Source organism: Mandrillus leucophaeus, unplaced genomic scaffold (genome assembly GCF_000951045.1).
Source record: "Mandrillus leucophaeus isolate KB7577 unplaced genomic scaffold, Mleu.le_1.0 Scaffold966, whole genome shotgun sequence".
In the NCBI taxonomy this organism is placed as follows: domain Eukaryota; kingdom Metazoa; phylum Chordata; class Mammalia; order Primates; family Cercopithecidae; genus Mandrillus; species Mandrillus leucophaeus.
Window position 1 is genome coordinate 264,835 of NW_012110541.1, and position 7,597 is coordinate 272,431.

Here is a 7,597-nt window from a genome sequence, read left to right on the forward strand (position 1 = left end):
GGGAGGCTCACTGGGGACCGCGCCCGCAGGGAGCCTGGGCGCGAGGAGACCCGCTCCGCTCAGCATCGGGCACGACGCCCACCTTTGTCCGAAGACTTCGGATGAGCTCCCTCTCCCCAGCTGCGAAACAGTGCAGGCTCCCAGTCCCTCATCTGCAATTCCCAGGCCCCAAAGCTCCCTGGAAGCCCAAAAGGTTTTCCGTAATCCAATTGGTGGCAAAATTGCGCTTGAACTGATGTGAGGCTGTTGATGGTCTTTATTTATGGCGCTTGTGTGAATATTCATATTTTGCTGCAGAAATGCAAATGAGCGCGATAGCCGGCGGCTGCCCCAAGCCCTGATGGGAGGTAATGTAACCCACAGCAGGTGGGTGCCTCACGATATCTTTCCAAGTCCCAGCTGTTCTGTATTCCGAAGCGCTTCTGGGCATGGAACGGGGGATTGCGGGCCTGCCGCCAGCTCAACCGCCTTGCCCGTCTCCCAGGAGCCTGGGGTCAGATGAGTGGGTGGATGTGAAAGTCAGGCGTCTGCTTCCCTTTCAGGGTGCTTCCAGAATTTCAGTTCCTTTTTATTTTTTAAAGAACTCCTGATGAGTTTGTTTCAGAAAGACGTCCGGTTAAGTAAGGTTGCTTTTTTTTTCCTCTTCAGAATCCAGTTGTGTTAATCTGGGAAATCGAAAATAGAGCACGTTTTATAAACACTCTTACATCCCCAGAACACTCTGGGCGACCCTGACATTTTGAACTTTAGGAACTTTTCAGGGAGGGGCAGCCCGAGGGGAAGAAAGGATGCTCAGAACCGTTCTGCCATCTGCCACCCGCCGTGTGATGATCTAGAGGCAGTTCCCTTCCTCACTCAGGGTCTGGGTTTGTTCTTCAGCCCAAAGGGAGGGGGTGGACAGATGACCTCTGAACCTTGGGAGCCCCTAATTTCTTTCGCTGTGCCTGATGTCATTACCATGAACATTGATGCCCACCATGTGCCAGGACTGAGTCCGGGATGCCCAGACGAAGGAGACACGTAGGCCCGCTGCTGGGTCTTCCCTCCGCCCGTCTCGTTACAATGCAGAGCTCAGGTTTTGAGGCTGGGGAAAGGAGAATTGGACTCTGCTGGGTCACCTGCCAGCTGCGGACAGCCACTTAACTTACACACGAGGACGCTCCCCCAGGCCCAGCGTCCTCTGGTGTAAGCACAATACCTAAGGATTAGGGTTGTGAGCCTTAAACGAGGTAAGACTTCGAAGCGCTTGGCAGTAACAGAGGGTCCACCCAGACTCTCTAGGTCGTCCTCGTTTGGCTTCCCTGGGTCTGCGCCGCCTTCTCTCCGGCTCCTGCAGCGGCAGCCCGCCGCCTTGCGGCCAGGATGGAGAACGCCACCCGACAGGCGGGGCTGAGGACCGCGGCTGGTTCCTGTTTCGTGCCGCTGACAGCCGGCCAGGCAGCTTCTCTGGGATGGGTGGCTGGATGCCAGCCCTCTTCTCCCCCAGCGCCCCTCAGTATCCTGCGCAGGCTCCCGGTGGCGCACTTCTCGGCCTCTCCACATTCTCTGTGCTGGTGACGGTGGGAGGGTGCCTGCCCGTCTGAGCGGAGCCCCTGGAGGTGGGGGAATGGCCTTGCTCTTTGAACCTCGCATCTGGCCCAGGGTCTGGCTCAGACAGAGTGCACACAGTGTGTGTTGAAAAGGGCAGAGGTGTGGCAGTCCCATACCTATGAGCCAGGGCTCTGTAGGTCTGCCCAAGGGCCACCACTCCAGGCCCCAGGACCAAAGAGGAAGGAGACTGCCCAGGTCCTGACATCTCCTGAGAACACAGGTCACCCCGGCTGCCAGGGCGCCTGCCAGGTGGCCCCTCTGCCCATCCTTCTTCCAGCTCCTAGCAGGTTCCTAGTTGCAGTGGCATCTGGGGGAGGGGCACAGGTGATGGGGGCAGGGGACTTACCCAGGGGGGCATCTAGGACATTAGCCAGAGACAGGCTGCTCCTTGGCCCCACTCGTGGCCCTAATTCACTGTGTGACCTCCACAAGTCACTTTGCATCTCCGGTCCTGTTTCCTCCCCTGTGCGATGGGTGCAATAATACCACGTTCCCTGCACGGAGCTTTATTCAAGAGGCAGCTGTGGGTCTCCCTGGTGCTCCACCCCCAACAAAGTCCAGGGTAGGGAGTTAGTCCTGCCCCCCAAGGGAACCCCACCCCTGCCCTTAGTTGTCCCAGGCGGCATTTGCCACCATGATCCTCCAGGCCCATTCACTCGTTCATCAGGCGTGAACTAGCTGAATACCTGCCAAACCCTGGTGAGCCTTTGGATCTGGAGAGGACTGAGGCACAGCCACGTTCCTGGGGGAGTCGCCCTCTTGGATAGGAGGCCAGCAAGAGAAGACATGGGGCCGGGGCTCAGGAGTGGAGCTTAGGGTTGGGAGTGGGTGCCCACCCGGGCAGGGCCTCATGGGCGCTTGCCAGGAATGTGCACGTTATCCTGCAGCTGCTGTGAGGCTTTCAGCAGAGACAGGAGTGGGATTGAGAAAAATATCCCTGTGGCCAGGGCTTCAAGCATGGCCGAAGCTCTTAGTGGTCTCGTGGTCATGTGATGGTAACAGAGGTTTGGGAGGTGGATGGGCAGGGCCTGGGGGCCGAGGGAGGTGGGAGGGAAATCCGGTTGAGTTCTAGGTTCCTGGCTGGCACTCGTGGGCAGACAGTGGTGCTGCTTACTGAGGTTGGGGTAGGGGGCAACTTGGGGAGGAGTAGGGTGAAGAAAAGCTGGGGCCCACCTGGATTTAGGTGCCAGACAAAGGGAAGAGAAGCGTGAGAGTGCTGGCTCAGAGGCCAAGAAGTGGCCAGAAGAAGGACGCACAGGAAGGTCACGTGAGAGAAAGGCCTTATACCACTTACCTGAAGTGGCCACTAGAAGCTCAGCTGGTCGGGGGGTGCTGAAGGCAGAGGGCAGTGGTCAGGAGTGAAGTGAGGGTGCGAATTGAGCGTGTGGACAACGGGCAGGAGGAGAGAGACACAGTGTAGCCAGAGCGGGTGTAGGTCATGGATGGAAACGTGGTCCCCAGGTTCAGGTGGGTGGGCAGGAGATGCGGAGGCTGAAGATGAGGAGGAGGTCGTTGCTGAGAAGGGATCTCAGAAGAAAGTGGGTTTCACCGTGTTAGCCAGGATGGTCTCGATCTCCTGACCTCGTGATCCGCCCGTCTCGGCCTCCCAAAGTGCTGGGATTACAGGCTTGAGATCCAGCCACTGCACTCCAGCCTGGGCCACAGAGCGAGACGACTCCGCAAAAAAAAAAAAAAAAAAAGAAAGAAAGAAAGTGGGTGCAGAGGGGCAGGATGTGGGGATGGCATGGCATGGGGGCACTGGGGAGCATGTGGGGACACCCGTCTATTAAGCAGCAGTTCGGGGCTTAGGGCAGGCTACCGGGCAGGGCCAGGGGCCCCCAGAACAGAGGAGCTCCTGCCATGGATGGTGTTTTACAGTCTTGTCACTCCCCATGCACTCTAGTTGCACATATTGAGCGCTTGGGGTGGGCTGGTCACCGTGCTGGACACTGGGGACAAAGTGTGGCAAGACGCAGTCCCAAAGAGGCTAACAGTCCTGTGGGCTCTTGCTCAAAGGCTTGTACCCAGGGTTAAGCTCCCAGCAGCTTGGAAGGCAGGCATGGACACCTCCATTTGCCCTGAGTACAAACAGAGGTTCGGAGAGGTTTAGTGACAGGACGAAGCTCATACAGCCAGGAAGTGGCTGTGTCCGGGACAGTTCCAGGTCCCTTGACCCCTAGCCCCACCCTGGCCACCAGGTTCAGTTTCAGTCAGGTGGCATTTAGGGTTGGCCACCCTCTTCCCCTTGGCAAAAACAGTACAAGCCAAAGGCAAGCAAGCGCTCCTTCTTCTGAGCAACCTGTGTGCCCAGCCCTGTGGTAGGAGAGTTGATGATGTCCCAGGAGAGGGCAATCTCCTGTTCTCTTGCTGCCCAGGAGAGGGCAGAAGCAAACTCTTCTGAGAGGGGAGAGAGGGAGACAGGGGGAGGTAAGCAGGGATGACTCCTCCCCTCCCCCAAAGAGGCCACTCAGGGAACCCTAGGAAGCCAGGCCAAAGGCGGTGCAATAAAGGGGCCTCTGAGACTCTTCCCCCTGGCTGCGGTCACCATCCCTGCCCAGAGGTGAGAAGGCTCAGGCTGGTGGGGCTGGCCTGGAGCTTGCCACTGCTGCTGGAGCATTGGCTGCTGGGAGGGAAGTTCCAGCCAGGCTGCTACACCTTCTCATATAAGCAGCCCTGGAGGCGCCGCACCTGACACAGGCAGCGCGGACTGGGGGACCCTCAGTCCTCCTCCTCCTCCAATGGGAACTGTGAGTGAGCCCCAGTCCCTAGGGGACTAGAGGGTGGCCACAGCAGTTTCCCCACTCTCTCCCCTCACTTTCTCACCTGGGGGCCCCTCCTCTCTGGATCCAGGGCCAGCACCCACTTCCTCTGAGGGCAGGACAAACTCCGAGGGCAGCCTGAGACCGCTGTGATTGAGAGAAAGGAACTGGCCTTGGGACAGACCCACCTGTCCCCACTCAGGTCCAGCCAGGGGGCCTTTGGCAAGGGGCTTTGGTAACAGCAGGAAGCTGAGGCCAAGTTGAGGGGACTCCAGCTAGCCCCTTGCCTGTACTCCCTCCTCCAACAACCCCCACCCCCATCCCCCAGCTGGGGCAGCCGCCCTGGGGTGGCTCTGCTGGTTTCTTTACACCTGACCCAGTTCCCTCCCAGTGGCTCACCTGCAGCCCCAGGCTGTCCCAGAGCCCCTCTGCCTGCCTAGGACCTGACTTAGGAGACAGCAGCTTCTTGGGTCCCCCTCCCACCCTCACCCCACATTGCTGTCCCCCCAGAGATCTCCCTGCCACCCCCAACTCCCCTGTAGGCCACATAGTCTCTGGGGGTCTCCCTGAAGCCTGCGCCTGGTTCTCACCTCTTAGTCCCTGGCTCCCTTCAGCCCCAAGGGCCTGAGATGGGCCCCACCTGCCCCCTCACTTCCTTCCCAGGTCTCAACAGTTGACCTCACTCTAGACCTATTTTTTTTAATGTTTATTTTAATAGTTGTGGGGAGCAGGTGGTGTTTGAATAAGTTCTTTAGTGGCGATTTCTGAGATTTTGGTGTACCCGTGACCCGAGTGGTGTGCACCGTACCCAATGTGTAGTCTTTTCTCCCTCACCCCCCTCCCACCCTTCCCGCACCCCCAAATCCCCAAAGTCCATTATATCATTCTTAGGCCTTTGCCTCCTCATAGCTTAGCTCCATAGACCTATTTTCTCTGCCCTTCTTAGAGCTGACTGTGTCCAGTACAGGGAGGGGTGGGCATCATGCTGAATGCCAGCCTGGATGGGTGGTCAGTGCCAGGCCCTGGAGAATGGGAAGGTCCATGATCATGACCAGGGGGTAGCTGATGACCAGGAATGTGGCCAGGGCTCCATGCCTGAATGTTAGGGAGATTCGGAGCTGGATCTGTGCCGGGGAGTGAGAGGTCAGCAGCTGTTGGTTCATACTGAGGGGGAAACAGGGCTGCCAGGACTAGGGCTCTGGGGCACAGGGGCACAGGTGCTCTTGCTAAAATTTGGGAAGCTCTGTTTCCAGATTGCAGAAGGATTCTGGTGTTGAGGGAACTTCCAGAGCTGTTGCCTGGGCCAGGTGAGGCCCACAGGACCCAGCTGAGGCTCCTATGGGTGCCCACCCTGCCTCCTCGCCTTCTTCTAGCTGGGGGTCCCCTGTGAGGCATGAAGGGAGGGGGGCAGGGGCCCCTGTCCAGGCCTCCATATCTGTCCAGGGGCTGGGCCAGAGAGAGGAAGCAGAGGTAGCAGAAGGGCCTGCCTGTCCTCCCAACCTCCCGCTTCCTTTCTCCTTGTTGGCCCAGTTAAATGTGTAAATTACTATTCCCTCCCTATAAAAATAGCTTAACTCCATTACAAATATTTGAATAATAGGAGGAAATCTCAATTGAATGACTGTTAGCATGTTGGTTTCTTCCCATTTTTTCTGCCTTCTTATGTGTATGTCTTGGGCAGTTCCCATAGAGACATCACAGCATAGTGATGATTGTGCCTTCTGCTTTTTCAATTACCATATTCGCCTAGTCAGTGAATGTCAGCTGCTGTACTGGGCACTAGGGAGCAATGAAAAATAAAGGATGGTTCCTGCCCTCCGGTAGCTTACTGTCCAGGAGAAATTGAACAGCAGATCCAGTTATGATATGGTATGGCAGTTATGGTATGGCAGATATGATATGATATGATATGACATGATGCATCTGCAAAGAGCTGTGCGGGGTATGTTGAAGGAGCCATCCTCCCAGAATCTTGTTGGCAAGAGTGAAATCCAGGAGTGCTTCCTGGAGGAGGAAGGTGTTGGCAAAGATGAATTCAAAAGGCTTCTACTGTTCCCTGTCATGAAACCCTCCGGACCTGGTGCCTTTTTCAGTGGCAGATTTTTTTTCTCATCAGTGGTAATTAGTTTATTTAAGTTTCTACTCACCTTCTAGTTAATTTTGGCCATTTTATATTTTACTAGGAAAGCATTCATTTTCTCCAGATGTGTAAACTCTCCACTTTTAAAATTTATTATGAATTTCTTTGTGACCAAGTAAATGATTTTTCTAAGTTTTTCATAGACATATAAGAAAAATGTATATTTTCTTATTTTTATTTATATTTATTTATTTATTTATTTTGAGATGGAGTCTTGCTCTGTCACCCAGGCTGGAGTGCAGTGGTGTGATCTTGGCTCACTGTGACCTCTGCCTCCCAGGTTCAAGCAATTCTCCTGCCTCAGCCTCCTGAGTAGCTGGGACTACAGGCGCACACCACCACACCCAGCTAATTTTTGTATTTTTATTAGAGACGGGGTTTCACTGTGTTGGCCGGGCTGGTCTGAAACTCTTGACCTCAAGTGATCCTCCTGCCTCAGCTTCCGAAAGTGCCGGGATTACAGATGTGAGCCAACGCGCTTGGCCCCTTGTGGACCATTTCTGATTCCTCCTGGCCCCAGTGGCCCTGCTGGGTCTCTGCCAACGTTACTTAGAGCACAGGCGGTGTGAGCCCTGAGGAGGCCCCACCCCAGCTCCCACCCCGCCCTGGAGGAGCAGGCCATGCAGGCAGCCCCATGAGGTCACCCAGAGGCTGGGGATGGAGTCCAGAGCCGAGGGCACCCAATTGAAACCCAAAATCAGAAAAGCAGAAGTGCAGGCCTGCTTCTTCCCCATCCCCATGGGTGTGGGAACCCAGGGCCCGCTCAGTTCACAGAAGCAGCCCTGTGACGGGGTAGGGTTGACAGCTCTGTTCTACACATGAAGAAACTGAGGCCCAGAAATTCAAGCGGCTGCTCGGCGAGAAGCTGAAGTAGAGCCTAGACAAGAGCCCAAGTCTCTGGACTCCAGCTCCACTCTTTTTCCCTTTGAATCAATGGAAGCTTCTGCCCCAAGAAAAAGGTCTCACCTAAAACCATTACGTTTGGAATCTCCCCCCACATCCTTGCAATAAGATTACACTGAGCCAGCCGGGCTGCTCATACCTGTAGTCCTAGCATTTTGGGAGGCCAAGGCGGGCAGATCACTTGAGGTTGGGAGTCTGAGACCAG